General features: G+C 37.8%; 1 protein-coding gene and 1 long non-coding RNA gene across 3 annotated transcripts in view; one reads left to right on the forward strand and one right to left on the reverse strand.

The window, feature by feature from the left end:
* CRADD (CASP2 and RIPK1 domain containing adaptor with death domain) overlaps positions 1–21,601 on the forward strand; it is an 89,507-nt gene that overhangs the window by 26,360 nt on the left and 41,546 nt on the right. The window lies entirely within an intron of this gene.
* LOC121469102 (uncharacterized) lies at positions 7,208–21,207 on the reverse strand. The gene is made up of 2 exons (XR_005978925.2): positions 15,382–21,207; positions 7,208–10,745 (listed from the first exon to the last, which is right to left on the reverse strand). It is a non-coding gene; the product is annotated as an uncharacterized lncRNA (long non-coding RNA).

Raw genomic sequence — 21,601 nt, forward strand, 5'->3', positions numbered from 1 at the left:
GCCAGAATGAAAAGGAAAGCAGGTACTTTTTAGTATATCTATGTAAAGAATATATTTATTTAACTATGATTTTATTCCTTGTCGATTGCTCAGCTTTTGAAAGTGACATGTTCTTTATTCATACCCCTCTTCCATTTAATTAAAAAGTAATTTATTTCCCTGTGATCCAGTTCTGCTACATCCTACATAAGATTAGTTTAATTTTAATATTCTGGACCAGCAATTGCTGCAGTTAGGGTGGCAAAATACTCTTATATCATTCCCTTGGTTAATGTGCTCATGGTGGATCTGGTGAATACATCTGCAAAGTGCTTGTTTTAAAAGGAACTTCAGGTTATAGCTAGAAATGCTATCCAGCTGTTTGCAGTAGAAACGAACTCAGGATTCTCAGGGCATTCCTCTTGCAGGCACCTGGATTCTAAATGGGGAGCCCTAAATCATTCCCCAGCAAGCTGCTGGTTGTGCTTTCAGCCAGGTGCCCAGCACTGCAGCTCTTGCTGTAGGAGCGCCCAGACACTTCAGAGGCTGCTCTGGGCAGGTCCCAGGTTGTCTGTCAGCTATGCCAAGCAGTGCAGTGCCTCTCTCATCACTGCTGGTGGGATGCATGGCAGGCCTTTCTCTGGCAATTTCACCCATGGCGCTGAATCCTGCGGGCGTTTGCAGCACACATCTGGCAGACAGGGCTGCGCTCCTGCCAGCTCTTCACATGGAATAGTGTAATGTTGGTATCACCCCACAGTGTAACAGGTAGGATACCTCCTTGTGACTTAATGTCTTAGGCACTTCCCTAATAAGCTCATCTATGGTTAATATAAGCAGTGCCCCCTCAGCTGTGTTTGTAAATATTTAGTGGAGGCATAGCTTATATATTGAATGTTGAGTAAAATAAAGTCCCTTCCACTAGTTGAATGAACTTTTTTAAGTCCTAGAAAGAGACAGGGCTTGAGTTCCTCTCCTTTTTTCACTTGGGCTAATTGAGGCAGCTTCTGAGTTGGTGTGCTGGCCTTTGTGAATCCCCTCCTTAATGCCCCTAAGTTTTCTTAGAAATTGTGCATGGATTTTAGCAAAATAATCTGGACCTGTTGTGGGATAAAGGGATTGAAAATAAACCTGTGTCTCTGCCTTGCACCTGAATGGAGTAGAATTGACCCTGTAACTGAGAGTCTTGCTTGCATTTATCATTGTTTATGTTTCATTCATTCTAGTTCTCATACATAGCAATGTTAAATTGGTCTTTAAGTTGTTTAACTGAGTGCAACACTCCTTTTCCTATGCAGAGGGTAGATACACACACTTCACTTGTCTCTTTAAAGTTGTTACTTTTGTTAGAGATTGTGCAGCTTCCAGTATGACAAAGGGGTGAAATATAGAAGAAGAAATTAGTAATACCCGTTTAGCACCAAAGTCTGTATTTTGTTAAAAGGCTGTTACCATGCTTCTGTTGAGGTAAGATAAAGGTGTCCAGCTCCTGGCATGGCACTACATTGATCTGATACCTTGCGCAAGACAAAATCCTGAAAGGAGCTCCTCAGTCTCCAGAAGGCAATAGTCATCTTGCATGCTGTCCATATTCCATTTAGTGGAAGCATGTGCACTGCTAAAATTTAATGGGAATAGCTAATTTAAGAGATCTGAGTTAATATATTTTTACTATCAGACTCAACTTGCAAACATTTGTTTGTGTGACTGTATACTTGTTAGCATGCTTATTGGCCTCAGTCAGATTACTTGCTCCAAGTTTACTTTAATTATCCACAGGATTGGGCTATAATGTGTATATAAACAGAGTCTGTAGGAGTGAAACCAACTGTGTTTCCACTGAAGGAAATACAGGGAGTCCAGGGGAATATTACAGGGTTGTATGTGTCATGTTTGGGTTCTGTAAGCACTTTTGTTTTGCTATTTTCCACCTACAGTAGTGTGAAGAATAAATATCAAGCCATTTAGAGAAAAAGTATGGTACCTTTCTATTCAGACTAATACAATGAAAAATTGGAGTGTTAACTCTGCTGTTCACTTGAGTGTCTAGTAGACTGGTGTTCTAGTCTACTGCATGACAAGGTGTTTTCCTGGCTAATGCTGATCAGAGACATTCCTAGTGGGATTAAATGTGCACACCAGTGTTCATTTTGCCATTGGTATGTGCACCCTTTTACAAAATTCTTGGCATACCAGGCTCTGGTTTAGAGAATTTCTCCCTGTTTGTTTGTTTGTTTGTTTTAAATTTTGTTTTGTTTTTTGTTTTGTTTTTTTCCCCACAAAGCCAGGTATGAAGGGAACTGTGATTTACTGCCTTGAACTTATGATTTAACAGCTTTTGCTTTCACTGCTCAGTAGCTCATATACTTGCTAAAATTCCTTCTGTATCAGAGTATTTTTCGTGTCTGATTAAAAATACATTGTTCTGGGGTTTCCTTGTCTTCTTTTGTATGCACAAATACATTGTTTCTTCCAGTTCTAAAGTCCTCTGACAACTGCTGACATTACTTAGGGACTTAAAGAAAAATAAGCAACAGTAATCCCATGATTTTCTCTGTAAGTCTTCTGTGTTTAAATTACCTGTAAGTGTTAGGAAAGACAGAACTAGCTTTTTGCTTTTGTGTGAAAGCCTTTTACATAGGTCTTAGATTGTGTGTATTTGTTAGTGTCTAGCTCTCATAATATTGCCCCTCAAGACAAAGTACACTAACTACATCTTGGCTTTTCAACTTCAGCATGCTTTTGTTAAATATGATCCAATATTGGGTAACTTTTGTCTGTAAATCTTCAGAGTTCTAAGTTGAAGAAATATATAGACTGTTCATGTCTTGATACTGCTTTCATGCCAACTGATTGTTCCTGGTATGGTTGTGAATTATTTGTGCAATCATAATTCCTAGCACTTCTTGTACTAAATAATATGCTGCCTACTTAAAGTTGAAAACCCTCCCATTTATGTACATACAGACAAACACTATTTTTTGTGTGATGTCCTAAACTCATAGGTTCATTCCAGGACAGTTGTCAGCAACATTGTCTGGGACAGTTGTCAGCAACATATCCAGACAAGCCTAGAGCTCTTCAGACTTCATCACTGTCTTGCATTACTGCCTGTGGGTTAATTATGAACTCTTTCCACACATGGCTGGAAAATACTAGAAGTCCTGGAATTTAGGATTCAATAATTTAAATTAATTAATTAATCAATCCTGGAGCATCAAAGTGGACACAGAGTCCCAAAGCATGCCTGTTCTTTGGGAAGAGGGAGTAGTAAGAGATTCTGTACTTCCAGGCATTAATTACCCTTCTGATTTGGCACCAGCTAACATTTGTACACCTCTCGGATATGTACCAATAAACAAAATACTTTTTTCCTGTTCTGTGCTGTAAGTGTAGCTTTTTGCTTTTATTATGGCTCAGTTCCTGTTGACTCTACAAGCTGTTTCCACAAGCCTTTTTCTTCCCATAGAGCTATCACTATTTAGTTACTCAGACTCCTAATTTAATCTTGTGCATTTATATCATCATATTAAAAATGAAGAGCTACTCTGAATAGATTAGGTCCTGTGCTTTATTGAGTAAACTAATATGGGAGCAGGATATAAAATCCTATACCCTCTACATGGATGCCCCCTTTACATTAATGCCCCCTTTACATGAATTCTTAAGAGCCTCCTTTCTCCTTACTCGATTCCAGTCATGCCTACACCACAACTTTTGAGCCTTTTCCCCATTCTAGAGATTTTTCATTCTCAGTTTACTATTTTCCTGTTCATAACCATTTTATATATGAGTCAACATTATAATATGTGGATTTAATTCTGGCATGCAAAGCACATTGGTCATACATACCAGAGAAAGCTTAATGTAATTTCTGTGAGTAAAAAGACTGTCATTGTATTGCATCTTTAGTGATCTAAAAGCAAAATTATTAATTGGATATTTCCCTAGGATTGCATGTTCTTCCTTCATAAGGGTATTTGGAGTGAGTACATTATTACTTCATATGCTTACTTACCACCTTCTGAGTCCAATGGTATCACAAGGTTAAGAAAAAGTCACCAGCACATAGAATATATATAAAGTATAAAGAGCTGTCTGCTTTGCTTCACCATGGGGTACTGCTGTGAGTTATTTACATGGTTATTAGGAATTGACATTGAAATGGGACACTGTGTTTCAGGTTTTGGATATTATTTCTTCCTTGTCGGAAAAACTGTCAAAAAATGACCCTGAAGTAACCTACAAAAGTGTTCATCTTTCTTTTGCAGAGGTGACATTCCAGCTTGCCGAGATGATATTTTATCTTTTCCAGGATGTTATATATCAGATGCAAATTCTAATGTACTGTTACTGCTTTTTCCTTACATTATTGCAGCTGTGTAGCAATACCCACTGATTCTTGACCACAGCTGATGGGCTTACTCCTCATATTATGCTTTACAGATTTCCTCATCTTGGTTTTAAAGAAAGGGCTTTCTCAAGATGGAATCCTAATCCCATCCCATCCCATCCCATCCCATCCCATCCCATCCCATCCCATCCCATCCCATCCCATCCCATCCCATCCCATCCCATCCCATCCCATCCCATCCCATCCCATCCCATCCCATCCCATCCCATCCCATCCCATCCCATCCCATCCCATCCCATCCCATCCCATCCTGCACAAATCCCATAAGCTGCATTACAAATTTACCAGTGTTTTTTGCCTTGCCTTGGAGTTGTAGGGACGTGTAATGCTTTGATTATTTTTCCCCACCTGTAGGATCTATTATATTATTTATAATATTCTTTCCCCTATAGTAGACTTGCAGTTGCTCAGAAAAGCTGCATTACAAACTTAGCAGTGTTTTTTGCTTTGCCTTGGAGTTGTAGAGATGTATAAGGCTTTGATGATTTTTCCCCACCTGTAGGATCTATTATATTATTTATAATATTCCTTCACCTATAGTAGACTTGCAGTTGCTCAGAAAACTTTCTTAGCCCATCAGGTCTTAGCTATAAAAAGAGAGATGCCTGAGGTTTTGTTCAGCAATTCTGTGGTATAACCACTGGGATGAGAGTGAAAGGACAGCTATGCTGGGTCTGTTTTAATTAATACACCCATGGTGTCAAGGAACCTATTGTTAACCTTTGCCAGGCTCTGTCAAGATGAATATGCAAAGTGCCATGAGAAGGAAGCTGGACTGGGATTCCTAACAGTGTGATAGGACCTCTTTCCACTCCATTTTACTGTCCTGTCTCCAGACAGAGAAAAATGGCATCATAGATGCTGTGTTTGAAACTCCCCTTTGGCCCTCTGTTCTTACATTTTTTGAACATCTTGACCCTCAAGCCTCTCTTTTACCTTGATAGTCATATGCAGTAATTTTCTTGGTTTCCCCACATCTAGCCCTATGATGCCTGTCCCAGGTAGAAAATCCAGTCAGAGCAGTGGTCTAGGAATGGATAAGTTGAGAGTGAGCATTTAATCCCAGTGTTTTTAGTGACTGCCTTTTATGGCATAGGTTTTACTACTCAGTTTGATTTTTTCATTTGACTGGAGGTAGCTAATAAAAAAAATCTGTCTTTTAACATCCCAGTCATAATTATTTTGATGCAAAGTGATAATTCAGCATGTATGTGAACAAAATGCATATGCCACATCTGGAACACCAAAATTAACCACCTCAGATGTAGAGGCAGAGGACAATCACTTAAAATAAGGTATGATTAAGGATTAAGATATGGGAAATGTGCTATTACAAAGTTTTCCCCAACCATTTCAGATTTATAAAATAAATATTGGCATCTGCAGACAATGCCGGAAAACATGTAGCGATTTGACAGAACTGCAACCGATTCTACACTTATTTTTGCCTACAGGTTATGAGGAAGTGATGAAAGGTGTTCTCAGCTTTGAGTGGGTCACCCTACTTTGGTAGCTTGAATTCAGAATATATATACATACCTAAGTAGTTTATTTCCTATGGAAAAGGAATATATTTTAGTAACTAAAATTAGGCTATTCAAGAGAATTGATGCTGCTGGCAGACTATAATCCTCTTACCTTGTGGTGTACTAAGGCTGGCTGGTGAACCTTTGACCATGGGAAGAAAAACAGCTGAAACTGTTGCTATTCCTGGTGTTTTCTAAAGGGGAAATCTGCATTAAGTGAATGATATTCAGTACTGAGGAAAGGTAAATGTCTTGTCTTTAGAATTGTTTTACATCACTTACTTTTTTCTCTCTGTACAAGTTGGGTGTTTTGCTTTAGGCAGCACCCTGGTGAGCATAGTCTTGCACTTGAACAAGCAGTACATAGCAGCTGAAGCTTTTTCCTGGTACAGAAAGTGTGTGTCTGTTACATTTACACTGTAAAATGCAGCAGAATTTAATTTCAGGGTAGTTTTCTTCATGACTAAATCCAGAGGAAAAGCTGAAGTTTGTCTGTTGTCTGCAGCTATTTTGTACAGTTTCAATTAAAGCTCAATAATTGGTGTGGATTCATTACAAAGTCTTGAAATGGAACTTTAAAGGATCTTTCTTGTTTGAAGATAAAGCCAGTCATAACTCTTCTGCAAGTTGAAGATTTAAGTTTTGGGTTGTTTTTATTGCTGTGTTTTTTTCTGAGCACAAATGAACCATTTCAAAGGAATATTAAGGAAAAGGTCCTCTTGATATACAAAGTTCTTATTTTTATTGTACCATAAGAAATATGAACCACAGGTAGAAAATACCTGTTTATCGAAGTTTTTTGGTAAATAAACACATTTCTATGAATTAGGCAAGGCTGCCTTTTTGTTGCCCTTTTGTCTTCTGCTTTTGTTCTTACTATGGTAAAAAAGGTAAATTGTAATCTGTAAAGGAAAATAGTGAAGGACCTTTGGATGGTGTAATGAAAAATCTTTTAATTTGCTAATAATTTATTTAAATTGTTGTAAAGAACCTTGCCTGTGGAGTAGAAGTCACTGCATCACCTGCTGGCTTTTATTATATATATCTTAAAATGAAGGTGCTAGTTTTCAGGTCTACTCTGTGGCCTGGCCTAAGGAACATATAGGGGAAATCTGAACTTTAGACTAGTTAGTGTTAGGTAACATCTCAGAGTAGAAATCTCTCACATTCCCATCAAGCACTGGAACTAGAGAACAAGCTCTTGTTAAAGGAACATAGCTGTCAGGCATCTCAAAGACTAGCAATGATATATTTTTTTATCAAGTACATAAATAAAAACCTTGAAAGCTTTGATCTTGTGTAAGCACTTTACTGTTAGGCTTTGAAGCTTTTACAGTAGCTAGTGTTCAAAAATCATAAATGGAAATACAGCTGACTGCTACAATACTAAAGATCATGATGTTTCAGAGGATGGGCTTTCCAAAGATTTGAATTTTTCTTGCAAAGCACCTCTTGCTGCTGGAGAGGGGTTTAACACCAGGGTGAACCCCAGGTATTCATAACTTACCACAGAATCTTTGTTAACTACAGCACAGGTTTTTAAAGCTTTCAGAAGATTGTGATCAACACCTTCTATTGCATTTGCAAGAGAGGAAACTAATGTGACATACACATTGTCATTCAGCTGAGCTCATGGTTTCAGTAGCTGCTTAAACCTCCACTTTCTTTACTCAACCTGTTGTTGATTTGTTGGTATATTGCACATAATCTAAAGCTTTTGTCTTTCCCCCTTCCTCTGGGACTGAGATAAGATTTGCAGCTGGTAACATCTGGTGTTCTCATGTTCTGTCTTGAATTGGCTACTAAAACTGACAGTACATAATTGATGTTTCAGGAATAGTTGCTCTTTTAAAGGGTTTCAGTTTGCTCTGTCAACAAGCACCATTGCTGCTTTATGTTATTTTTTCAGAATTTCTGATCCAACTGATTTATGACAGTTGAATTTTCCAAACTAATCTATAGTTTATATAGTTAATTCTTGTCCAGGTCACAATGACTATCCATAAAAATTGTTTGAAAAAGGAATTTCTGCTTTTAAGTCAAGAGCAAAAAACTGTGTAAAAAAGTTCATTGTTTGCTCTGTTCCCACGGATGGCTGAGATGGGTTGCAGTCACACATGCCATCTTATTGTTCTCCTCCTAAAAATCTTACCAAAGAAAATGGGATTTAAATGATTGCTCACATTGACAATTGTGCCTGCAGAAGAGAGATTTAAATGGGGAACTCTGGTCTCTATCTGGACCATGAATAAATTTTGTCTTGGTGCCAAACCAGGATCCCAAAAATCAGCATTCTACTGAGGCAGTGCATAAGACCAGTTGCCTTTCTTCCTGGCATGTCCTGGAGGGGTATTTGGGGCATGCTGCAATTATGGCACAGGGGACAATGCATGGTTTTACTTTCTAACTCTTGAGGGTTAACATTTTCAAGTCTTTTCTGCCTTTCCTCTTCATGGAGAATGTAGGGCTTTTTCTTCATGAAAACCAGGGGCAGCATGTTTGGCAAAGTGATGCCAGGAGATGGGCATTTAGGCAGGTGTTCAACTGAAAGCGTTCTTCCTGTGTAGAATGAGCTACTGGTGCTGGGTCAGTAGCAAAGGTGAGGGTGGGATGTGGTCAACGCTTTCTGGAGCTTGTTAGCTCCCTCTTCAGACTGCAGTCTTGCTGCCCCAATTCATTCATCCCTTCTTTGACATGCAGATCTCCATTTGTTTGTGGTAAATGAGCAGGATTTGTATTCTTTATAGGATCTGGTAACTCTGTGCATTCCTACTTGGCTTTCTCACCCAGGCTTAACTGTGCCTTTTACATCCTGTCTTGCAAGTCACAAGCCATCTCCTGTTTTTGAGTTGTCTCTGAGCCCCCTATGTGGTCTCATCTCCACTTTAGTTTATGTTTTGGCTTGATCCAGTGTGTTTACCCAAATGCCATACACCTCACACTTGTAAAGACTGATTCTGTCACGGTCTGAGGGCAATACACTCCCTTCTTCTTTAAGACTGATGAATTTAGTCCCTGTCCTTCTATCACTCTATAGGGTCTCTCCAAGGACTTCCTCCTCAAGCACCAAAAAACTGTCCTAAGAGCCTTTTGCTTACATTTTCAGTAAATGGCATTTTCAAAACACTCCCAGATGTGCCATCCATCCAAATATCGAGTTGGTTAGTTTAAAGGTTATTGAGAAACATGAAAGAATCCCTGGATTACTGAGTTATGAATAAAACTTCACTCATGAAAAATTCCTTCTCTGCCTTCTTAGAGTTAACAGTTGCATTTTAATTGTGGTTCTTAAGAAACCTTGTTTTAATATTTAAAACAAAAAAGAAAAGAGGAAAAAGAGGAAGAAAAATCACTTTGTGTGTTGGTGCCCCCTTGGTATCAGTTTGAAGCTGTGTTGGTGCAGGACATAACCCAACAGAGCATTAACTGGGTGGGAGATTGTTTTCTTTAATCATTTACATGCTGCCTTTTCACTCTCACTATATATTCCCCTTTTAATGTATTTTAAAGATCATTCCATGTAGCATGCCAAGGTGTTGAAAAAACTCCCTTGGCCTATTGCACCAGTGACTCCTGTGTATTTCTAACCTATATTTATAGCTCTGATTTTCTGTATCCTGCAGATGTCTGACTGGGGCATGCATCCGAGCCTTGCTGTCTCCATTCACTTCTGTCATCCTTGCAAGTACTGTGCAGCTCCTTTTCACTTCTAACCTTACTGAATCATCACGGAGAGCTGGAGAGCTGTATTCTGTGAATGTGTGAGAGTGTGTATATATATGTGTGTGTGTGTGTGTGTACAAACACATGTATATAGAGAGTATATATACTGTAAGTAATGAAGAGGTTACTGTTGGCCCCTGTGTGCCTGCATTTTTCTTGAACAAGTGTCCTCATAATGCCCAGGGCTTTTAAATTACCCACTTTTCTTTAGGGATTATCAGCAGTCCCATTTTAGGTGGAAACTCTGATTGAGCTCTGAATGCATTTATTTGGCTGTTGTTAGCCTAGTCACGATGCTACTGTGTTGAAATAATTTTCCATTTACACCAAAGTGTTAATTTTATCTGTGTGCTTTTTGTTGGGGTTTTTTTTTTTTTTTTTTTTTTTTTTTTTTTTCTTGTGCTGCAATTCACTGAATAAGTGCTTAAACCAGGAAAGCAGAATGATTTGGGAACTTTATTCCCAGTTCTAACGCTGATTTGAAGCATCGCCTTGGGCGAGTGACTGCTGGTCTGCTTTCTCTTACTTACTGGAGGCAATGATATTCATTTATGCATCTCCTGGAGCTGCTTAGCTGTGGTATGAATGCACAGGGTGGATGGACCCACAGGACCCATGGTAGCTAGCTAGAGTGGCTATTGTGGAGTATTTCTTAATCATTTTCCATGTATTTTTATTGTCCTCCTCCCAGACCAGATGGATTGAAAGTTATAGTTCTGAGAAACTGGATTCCTTTGCTCATACTATATGGCTTTTTTTCTCCTTCTTTTCTTTTTCTTTTCTTTTCCTTTTCTTTTCTTTTCTTTTCTTTTCTTTTCTTTTCTTTTCTTTTCTTTTCTTTTCTTTTCTTTTCTTTTCTTTTCTTTTCTTTTCTTTTCTTTTCTTTTCTTTTCTTTTCTTTTCTTTTCTTTTCTTTTCTTTTCTTTTCTTTTCTTTTCTTTTCTTTTCTTTTCTTTTCTTTTTTCTTTTCTTTTATTTCAGTATCTAATTTAATAAAGGATTCAATCAGCTGGTATGTGCACTTAGGAAAGTGACATAAGGCAGAGGCTTCCAGGGATGCCAGGCAAATGAGCCAGCTTTAGGAGAGAGAGAGAATGAGACATCTGTAAAATAAAAGATATCGTAGCAGTTAACATAAAAACTACCATCATAGAGAAATTGTCTGTGCTCTTTCTTCATCATGCTAGAATGTGATGGTGTTTCAGACCTCATTACTTCTTTACTTCAACGGAGGATTAATACTTTATGACAGGTGACATGTTTGATGACATCTGTTTTCCCCAGATTAAAAAAAAAGAAAAGAAAATCCACCTGCTTCTCCTTTCATTTGGGGCCTGCAAAGGGTTAAAGACTTTGAATGCAGACATATATGGTGCTGTATTGATATTATGTACTTTGTAATAGAAAACAGAACTTTCCAGGTCAAATATCAATAACATTCTATAAGCCTTTCTAGGAAAATATAATTAAAACCATGCAAAGCTGTTTCCCATAACTGAATTTACTGTGTTTTATTGATTTCAGTCCCACATCTACAATGGGATATTATTATTGACTTTTAAAGCTCTGCCTTTTTAAAAAATAAAGAAAACACGAAATCAGGTGGTCGTATTCCTTTTATTAGAAATCTTGTCCTTCTTTCTCCCTGAAGCAGGGATCATATTGAATTGTTTGAACAAGAAAATGGTGGGGTAGACCTTCAGCTGGTTTAAATTGTCATAGTCCCACTGAAAGCAGCTAAATAAGTGGGCCATCTATCTGTGAAAATCTGTCCATGTTCTGCATTCAAGCCATTTATTCCTTTGCACCCAAGGCTATCAGTTACAGCACTATCTCTGGCTTCATTGTCAAGCTTTATTGACTTGTTTTCTTATTTTGTACTGTGAGTAGGATTTAGACTAGGAACACTAAATTGCTTAAATATTTCAGACAGAATGAGTTTGCTTTTCTAATTCTGTCACTCCTTGTTCTCAAAGCGAATATTTTGTCATATCATCCACATTTAAATCAGGAGTCTATTCCTCCAAGCATATTATTTGCAAAATAAATATATTTTGTATATTTGGTAAGTTCTTAAAACCTATTTGTTAGCACAGCCTCTTTATAAAAAGAAAAGCATAATAGTCTAAAAATGTGAATGTTTATATAAAATAGCTGATACTGTACCATATTCACTAATCATATTTATTTTTAAGATTTTTACTGAATATGTAGTATGTCTGTGTTTTATACATAAATCTGTCTGTGGAATATTTTTTAGCTATAAATATTAAAAATATGGAACTGTTTCTGCAAATATTACAAAAGCTTAAGAAAAATCCTTTCTGAAAATAGTTTTATTGTTGTTGTTGTGGGTAGCTTGGCACTTAGGTTAATCACAAAATATCTGATCAATATTTAAGATTTTTTTAAGAAGTCAGATGTATGCAGATATCTAGAGTACATGTGTATGCACAACTACCCACATGTATATCTATATAAAGAATAAGTGGATGTAGAAACTTACAAAGAGTTTAAAATAACTTATTTCCATAAAGTTCAATATGCTTGTGTAATATTGGTCTGACTTTCCTGAAATCCATAGTTCCCAGAAGTTTGTAGGGATTGCATTCTAGAAGAGAGGGAAGAATTCAGACAGTTTCCTTTCTATTTGAATTGCGACTCAGAGTACCTAGATTTAACATTAACTTCCTTTAAAAACATTCAGACATGGATATTTATTGGTTGTGACAGCCTGGCATACTTTTAGTCCATTAATGGCTTTTTGTAATGCAGTTGGGACTTAGTTGTTATAATAAGGAGCACCCCTCATGTCCCAAGGCAGACAGTGGCAGTACTTCGAAATATCTGATGGTCAGTGGGAAATGTATTCTGAAGGAGATGAAGTAAAAGAAAATAAATCTGAAAGTGTTAAGAGCTGAACAGGCATACTGTGTATTGAACAACAAAACTCAATTTTTTTTTCTGCTTCAGCAAGTACTTAGTTACTTTATAATAAACTTAATACATACATGGGCAGTTGGGAGACAGAAAGACTTCTGTATGAACCATAATTATTCCTTCTGCTCTCAAAATTACTATAATTCTGTGCCTGAGTTTTAAAATTGCGTTCAAAAGATAATATGAGCTATTGTCCTTGTTGCTGTTTGATCTGAATACTCAACTAGGAATTCATTTTGGTGAATAGTATCTTAATTTATTTTGCAGGTCATTTTAAGTCACCTGAAAATTGCAGGCAAGTCTGAGCCATCATTTTTGTATTTAATTTTTTGAAAAAGATCATAGTATTTCAGTTGGAAATGCAGAAACTTTTACACTTGAAGTATTTGTTTAATACTGTAATAACTGTGTGTTTGGTTGTCTATATTTTCTGCTCATGATATTAGAAACTACATTAGTATGTAAGAAAAACCAGAATAAATAATTTAAAAATCTGTAGAGTTCTGGCATCATTTTCCTTAGTTAGTCCATGTCATTTATATTTTCTTCCTGTCTAGCTTAAAAAGGGCTCGGCAGTTTGATTTTAGATTGATGCATGCCCTTTTTTAAAAAAGGTGGTGGTAGTTGTCAAGAGGAATGTATAGGATTTTTGTGGACTGTCCTGTTGTTCTCTTACCTTTAAACAAAACTGCTTATAAACACTCCAGAACAGACTGGACAGTGGCTATAGATTTTCAGTCACACAACTCCCTCTTTTTCAGATCTGATAGTTCTGTGCTGTCCTGAGCCATCTCAAAAAGGATTGTTTACGAGCATTATGGCATCATTTTTAAAAATGGTTCTTCATTAAAAGTTCACTGTTTTAGCTTACAGGTGGCATGAGGAAGATGAAACCAAACAGATGATATTATTAAGAGACAACAGGAAAAATAATCTGATCCTGAGCTGCATCATTTGTTTTCACTGCAACTTCCCTTTGTCCCCCATTTTTCATATAGCCCATGAATACTTAGAAAAAGACATAAAACTAAATCAAATTTTTACACACATATGTAAATTTGGCAGAGTCAATTACTTGTCTAGGCCTGCCACTTTTATATTTTTAGCTCTGATCATACTTGCCATGTGAGAAGCATCACTGCAGTATGCAGAGAAATTGTAATTGCAGTAACATATGCAATAGAATATTTTTTCCAGCTTAAATTGATTATTCTCTTTATCTTTAGAATTATTGTGAAATGCTGTGATTTTATTATCAGGCCTCTTGAGGTAGTTAGAATATTGTGTAATACTTCTATGAGTTCAGAAACCAGACTTTACTGTATAAGAGTGGTTAATGCATATGGATACACCCCCAAAGTTTCCAGTAACAATTACATTCCAAGAAAGGTGCTAAATATATTGCTACCAAGAATCTCCTGGTTTTTTCCTCCCTCAATCTTTGATGTAATTTTGGAGAGCCAAGGATTTTCACTTCACCTACTTAAAACTTTTAAATGTGAAATAAAAATTTGCTTTATATTTTTATCCTATCCAGGAAGCCTGATCCAGTAGCTATCACTTGGCAAAAATTCATACTGTATTAAATGTGAGTCTTCCTTGTCAGGACTGCAGGCATAGGGCTGCAGTTATAGTCAGCCGTTTGTGGTGAAATTATTCGGAGTCCACACGAGGCTGCTGATGATGTTATTCTAGCTGAAAACTTCACTACAAAGGCAAAAGCCCTTGAAAATAAAATTTGCAAGATCACTTGTTCACATTTTATAATTCAGAGATGTAAACTGGTTGGTAGCGTTAGTACTAATGTTTGTTTTAATTTAGAGATTTGTTAACCTTTTAAGGTTGTGGATTTTTGGGGAAACAAGTTCTTAATGTCATTTTTTTATATGGCCAAAGCAAAAGCTGTAAATGGATTTAAAATCATAACATACTTCTTTAGATCAGCGTTATATTTACTACACAGTTTCTACCCATGTTACTTTACAAAGTGAGAGCGGATGATAATTGGGGTAGTTTGCAGGCAATAACAACCTGCATTTTCTCACAGGAGCCTTACCAACAGTGTGACATAAGGAAGGTAAAAGCAAATTGAATTAGAAAAACAGCAAACATTGTGTTTTATAACCCAAAATAAAATTCTTCAGCAGCAACTAGTCCTGTAATGTAATCCAATCTGTTTTAATACTGAGATTTTTCCAAGAAAGCAGGAAACAGTAAAGGGTAAGGCTTTCAAACCTCTGCTGTTTCGTTTACAGATCCCTTGTGTTAATTTAATGCTTCTAGGGAACTGGGGCTCTTTCTTTTTTCTCAGAATCCCTTCTCTAGGAAATACTGAGTGGTGTGGTGCTGAGAAACAGTCATGGTTTACAACAGATAAGCCAAAGGACCTGGCTTCAAATTCCACGCTTCTCTGAGAAAACAAAACACTCCAATGCGTGCTTCTCTCTAAAACAGACGATTTCTTGCTAACAGGCTACAGAAAATTTACCTTAGAAGGACCTTAGCAGACAACGTGTTGGGCCTTGACATTTTTCCCCTTCTCCTATCCCTCTAGTGCATGCACCAGCATCTAGCAGTTCTGTGCAGTCAGGCTTTTTAAGCATAAAATATAAATATTTACAGCTATTACTTTTGGAGCATTACCCTGAAAGTTTTACTGGCACAAAATTCACAGTCCTGCTGGTGTAACTCTGCCAACTGCAACCCCAGCAGATGCAACATTCCCTTCCCATACCCTGCCAGTGCATTTTCCCCATGCTTAAAACACCCCCTCTTTTTCCCCAAACCAGAGATACCCACCTGGATAACTGGATTTTGAAGCTAAAACTGATTTTGTCTGGAAAAATCAGAAGGAGTTGCTTGCAAAAACCGAGGCTGGCTGATGTCAGCCGTGTGCGTTAGCAGCCCAGCTGCTGCAGCTTTCGGAGATGCCTGGGCAATGCGTGTTTTGGCCTCTCGCCGTTCCTTTTCCTTATTTTGCTGGTTCAAAAGAAGGGCTCGCAGTGTGATTTCTGAAATTACAACAACTCTGGCTTCTGGGGTTTTGTTGTCAGCGAGTTTTGTGGTGTAAGTTCGGAGGTTTGAGTGAGGCTGTGGGGTGCCCCATGGAGGGTGTCAGTAAGCAGCCCCCACTGCCAGGCCCGCATGTGCTTGGGGAAGAACAGCTGCCACGAGCAAGCAGGAGGGGACATCTGGAAAGGGACCATCACTAGGGACGCATCTGTGGGACCACTCCTGGTCCTCAGAAGGACAGGAAGAACAAGATGTGGGGAGAAGGAATAAAGGAGATACAGCAGAAAGGAGTAGCTGCCTAACCCCAGCTGCCTGAACTGCCTGTCCTCCAGCAGACTGAGGGTGATAGAAAACAAGGGAAATTCAGGCTAGGAAGGAGGAGAAGTTAATCTCCTCCTTCCCCCACCAATATCTGAATCAGTAATTAGAATTTTATTTTAATTGGCAGTGAAATTAATTATGTAAAATTCCTAGAGCTGGAACTGTTTTGCTTGTGAGAGGAAGATAAAATCAAAGATTAACAGCATGCTTTATAACCAACATGCTCTTCTGTCTTTTTGTCTGTAGCATGGCATGAGATTCTCAGGAATTTTGTTCTTGTGGTACAGAACACCCTGATAGACTAATACTTTTACTATGGTCATTGATTTTTTCATTACTATGTACAGGCAGGGAGAATATTCAAGGCTGAGCTGTATCTTCTCCCAGGCCCAGGGTAGGCCAAAAGGATCTCAGATTCACATGGTGGGAGCAGACGTTTGGCCAAAGGGAAGAACATTGCCCTTTATCATATGTTCTTGGTCCCCGTCCCACTGCTGGTGCCAGACAGCTTAGAAAAGAAAGTTTAGCAAGCACTTGTAGGTGTGCCATCAAGAATCCTGTTGCAAGCCAGGGCAGATGCAGCTCCCCTGAAGTTATGTTCATGGTTTAGACCTTATGGCTGTGAAATTAAATGGTAGTTCATGGGATTAGCACCAGAGTGGGATGTTGTGTCACTCCAGAGATTTCCCAAGATCAAGGAAATATTTTGAGAATCTTCTTCAGGTTATTCCCATATAAGCAGAGGGAAAGAAGTCTCAATGCTGCAGTAGATAAAACGCTGCCTTGATTTTTTTCCTAAACCTTTCCTGAGTTTTGATGTAGGAGGGAGAGCTCTCCATCTTTTCATCAGCAGGTTCAGTTTACGCTTGCAATGTCCATTATGCTAACTAATATTGAGGAACACCAGAAGAGAAAAAAAATGCAAGGAAATTCCAGTCTTAGAGGGTATAACATGCTGAATACTGTACTGATGCAATTTGTAGCAGTTTTAGAGCTTAAATTTTCCTATGGCAAAGGAGCTTGAATCCTGCAAAGAATTCTTGATAATGCAAAAATATCACCCCTACCAATTATGGCAACAACTTTGCAAAACAAATTAGCTAATCAAAAATTTGTAAAATAAGCTTCCTCTTCTGCCTCTCCTATTTCCAGATTTTTATTTTGTTTAGTCATTTTTTGTGTAAGCCCCTCAAGGCTGGCAGTATCTTACAAAGTTATCGCTGATTTCTACTAAACCATGTGTTGACCCTTTGAAAAAGCATATTGTGTGTCTATTTTTGTGTGTGTGTGTGTGAACAGACTTGGAGAAAATACAAACATAAAAATCACAGAATCATAGAATAACCATTGGGTTGGAAGGGGCTTTATAGATCATCTCATTCCAACCCCTCTGCCGTGGGAGCTCATGGGATACCTTTCACTAGACCAAGTTGTTCAGAGCACCATACAATCTGGCCCTGAACACTTCCAGGAATGGGGCATCCACAACTTTTCTGGGAAACTGTTCCAGTGCCTCACTACCCTCTGAGTAAACAATTTCTTCCTAACAAATAAATGTTAGGGAGGGTGTTTGCATGTAAACATCTTAAATCTAAATCTGCCCTCTCTCAGTGTAAAGCCTTTCCCCCTTGTTCTGTCAGTATGTATCCTAGTCAAAAGTCCCTCTCCAGCTCTCTTGTAGCCCCCTTTAGGTACTGGAAGGTGCTGTAAGGTCTCCAGCAAGCCTTCTTTTCTGCTGACTGAACAGTCCTAGCTCTCTCAGCCTGTCTTCATACAATTCCAACCCTGTGATGATCTTTATGGCTCTTCTGTGGACTCATTCCAGAAGATCTAAAGATGGTCATATGAAAGCAGACAAGGTCCATCTGCCTCAGCAACTTGTTTCCAATTAGGATTGTAGCCCAATGGCTGAGGGAAAACTGCTAGAAGACCTGTCCATAGCAGTAGGTATCTGCCATGCTTTTCCTGGAGGCTGGAACGTGGAAGCTACATGAGCTGCAGTTTGTATCTTGGTGCTGCATCGCCTTTCATGATTTTTTTCTCTAGCATAATTTGAGAACATGCTTGTTGGAATCTGGTGCCTGGAGATTGTGATAGATTTAACTTTTGACCTGCTTTCTCATTGAGTTGCATTTGATGCACTTCAGTTCCTCAAGCATGGTTGACTTAAAAGAGAGAGATTGGTATACTCTCACCAAGGATGCAGCCTATGGTGACTGAATTTTCAAAGGCAAATTCCAGTTGTACAAAGAGCTGTATGCAGGAAGACCCTTTCTCTTTAGTCTTTGTCTCCTCTTTATTCACCAACACTCTTCCTAGGTTCAGGAGACCTAAGTGAACGTTTTTTGCCTTTAGGATTGGATCTGTAAAGTCAGGAATGCTTCTGATAAAGCTTAATGACATGTGACTACCTGAAGCTGTCAGTTTGGTGTTATTTACATAAAGCCTTGCACAAAGACCTGAAGTATTTCCTTTGTTTGTCATGCATTGCACATTTGGCCTGTGTGCAATGCATGACAAACCAACTTCATATGCAAAAAGGCAATGTCTATCTGTCTGTTTCCCTTGTATAAAATAGTCCCCACAGTGTTACTGTGAGTGGCTGCTTTCTGATTTGCACAACTATAAGCATTGTTTGTTTCTTTTCTGCATGGGATTAATCTGCACTGTTCACATAGTCATTGAGCAGTAACCCAAAATGTTGTGAATGTTGTGTAACATGGGCAGTCTTCCAGATCTATCGAAAGAGCTGCTTCATCTCTTCACTGGATTTTTTGGCAGAAGGGAGATAATAAAACTCTGCTCTCTGCATACCAGCTAGGTACAATGTGTCCTGCATCATGTTAAATGTTAAATGGGGCTTATTAATTCATAGCTGCTGGGCTTTTTAAAATGAAGATAAAAGTTTGTAGGTGTTCAATTCACAGGAAGTAGAATAGATTTCCTTATAGGTTGCAAAAATAATAATAAGCAAGAGAATTATGAAAGGCCTTTCATGACAAATATGGACTAAAAAAAAAATCAACCTTTATGTTAATATGGTAATATTTGTTTTTCACATAAACTTCTTCAGACATGCAGCAAGGTTTTCTACTTACACTGAAATTGTTGGGGTTTATCCCATTTCCTTTTGTTATGTTGGTGGGAGGTACAGAAGTTGTATAAAACAAGCATTCAAAGAGATGTCTGAAAATAAAGAGTATATTCTATGAAAAGATATTAAAAATGAAGTTAATGTACATTTTATTTTTTACTTAGATCTTAAAAGTGTGACTTATCTGGACCTTTGAACTTGAAGACTGGCAGTTATTAATATCAGAGTTTGTGACTGACCATATGTGGAGTGGTTATAGTTGCATTGTCTTCCATTTACCTATGATTCATTTACAAGCCAGAGCTTTGATGTTTCAGGTTGATATAGAAAGGTTGACTTCTGCTGTGGTTGGATTCCAAGTTGTAGTGTGATTTTACTTGTAAAAGCGCTGCTCAGTCTGTTGCTAGAAGCCAGCACAGTGGGAATAAACCAGCAGAGCCAAAGTCAATCCTGCATGATCGATTTGCTGGTCACAGCAACATGAGAAATGTAATATGAGAAGCAGCCCTGGTGTTCTCAACAGTCGCCATCTCCAGGTGTGGAGACCTTGATATATATCGGGCAAGGGAAAAGAAGATGATTATTTTACTTTTACAGCTAGCAAATTAAGCAGCAGAATGAATGGCTTCCCTAAAGTTTATGTCAGGTTCAGGAACTGAACTGTTAACTCCCAATCCACTGTCCAAACCACAGATGGTTTTTCCTATCATCAATTTTACCAAAATACATAACTCCAGAATACATTTATTTTAGGCTGTTGCAATAATGCTTCATTTTTATAGTTATCACTGTTCCTAATGAATTTGCTGCTACTTATTTTAATGGGCTTTCAGTATCCTGGCTAGGATTCCAGGATACTTGTTGTTTTACTTCATAAAAACACCATGTTGTCTTTCAACAGAAAGGTTTTTCTTTTAACAATCCTTTTAAGTACATTTCATGAAATAACAAAGACAGCCATTAAAACACAGCATTAAATAGCTTCTGCCAAGTTTCAGTGAACAATTTTTTTTTTCCTTTAAATTAGGAATGGAAAACATTTCCTGATTCTTGCATTTGTTCTCTTACTATTCCAGGCAACCTCCTCCTGCTATGCCATTTGCAAAGTGATCAAAATCCCGTTAAGTTCTTTGTCTTCACTGCTGTCATTAAAATTATGTTCCAAAACCTCTGTGCAGTCAGGCTAAGAAGCTTTCTTCTAATTTCAGGCTGCATATAATTGTGGCCTGTTTCTATCCACTTATTCTTAAGTTAACACTGTCGTTTTGCTTAAATGGCTCTTTTACTGCCTCTGCAAAATATTTGTGGAAACAAACCTTGTATCTCTCTTAGTCTACCTCTTCCAAGGTTAACCAAGGGTCCTCTTCTTGTCTAGGCAAAGCTTATCTGTTCTTTTGACCACCCTGGCAAACTTGCTCTACACCAGTTTGAGACCAGTTTCCTCTAATATGAGTAATGAAAAACTTTGCTCAGTGGTTGAAATGAGCTCTTGACTTGTACAGCAAGAGCACCGCAGTGACCTTCATCTAGCAGAAGTACATCTGATAGACTTCAGCAAAGTCATTATCTTTCATGATTATATCAGGGTGATATAATTATATATAATATATATATTATATATATATATATATGACTTTATCTGTGTGATTTTATGAGTTTCTCTTGGATATTTCCAGCTTATGAGTTTCCAGTTTATAGCATAAATTTGGCTTTCAGTCCTTCTGTTCATGGTCTTGCTTTTTCAGTTGTAGTTCTGTAGCAATGCCTCAAGTCGTCAGATAGTCCTTCCTGTTTGATATCTCCTCAGGACAGGTGAATATTTAATAAACTATTTTAGTTTAGTTTATCAAACATGCCCCTTTGAAGTCCTGAACTTTTATTACAAGCATTTTGATTGTATCTCTGTTTAGTGTAAAAACAAAACAAAACAAAAAAAACACAAATAATGGTCTGACAACTCATTATTTTCTTAATTCAATTGTTTTACAGAAAACTTCACTACTCCCAAAATCAACCTTAAGAAAACCCACCATCCTCTTTGTTTAACTGTTTTTAATAAAGGACACAGAATCTCACATCCAGAGATAACTGGGCCCCTGATGCTACTAGATCCATTTGTTTTGCTATTTCTAACTCAAAATTTATAATGTTGTTTTCTGCTATGAATTGTGTCTTTTGCATGTCAGGTAAAAATTTCTTTGGGGGAAAAGAGGAAGAGATCTCTTTCAAAGGAATTGAGAATCTACTGCACAATGCCTTTCTTCTAAAAGGATTTTGTATTATTCATGTTATCCCTTCTCGTCTCATTGCCATTATTCATGTTCAGTTCTTGTCCTCCATTTTTACTTCTTTCTTCACCTTTCCCAAACATGGTTGTGCTCCAATCCTGATTGCATTTTCTGTTATTCCTGCAATATATTGCTTCACATTTAGCATCAGCAATTGAAATTCCATTTTTTCTTCTCTGGTCTATGACCTAAGTATTAGTACACAATCATTTCACTTGTTTCTCACTAACCACATCCATTTCCCATACTGGATTAGGCATAATCCTGTGTTTCCTCTCAATTACTGCACTCTATAGCATTGAAT

This window comes from Taeniopygia guttata, chromosome 1A (assembly GCF_048771995.1).
Source record: "Taeniopygia guttata chromosome 1A, bTaeGut7.mat, whole genome shotgun sequence".
Taxonomy (NCBI): domain Eukaryota; kingdom Metazoa; phylum Chordata; class Aves; order Passeriformes; family Estrildidae; genus Taeniopygia; species Taeniopygia guttata.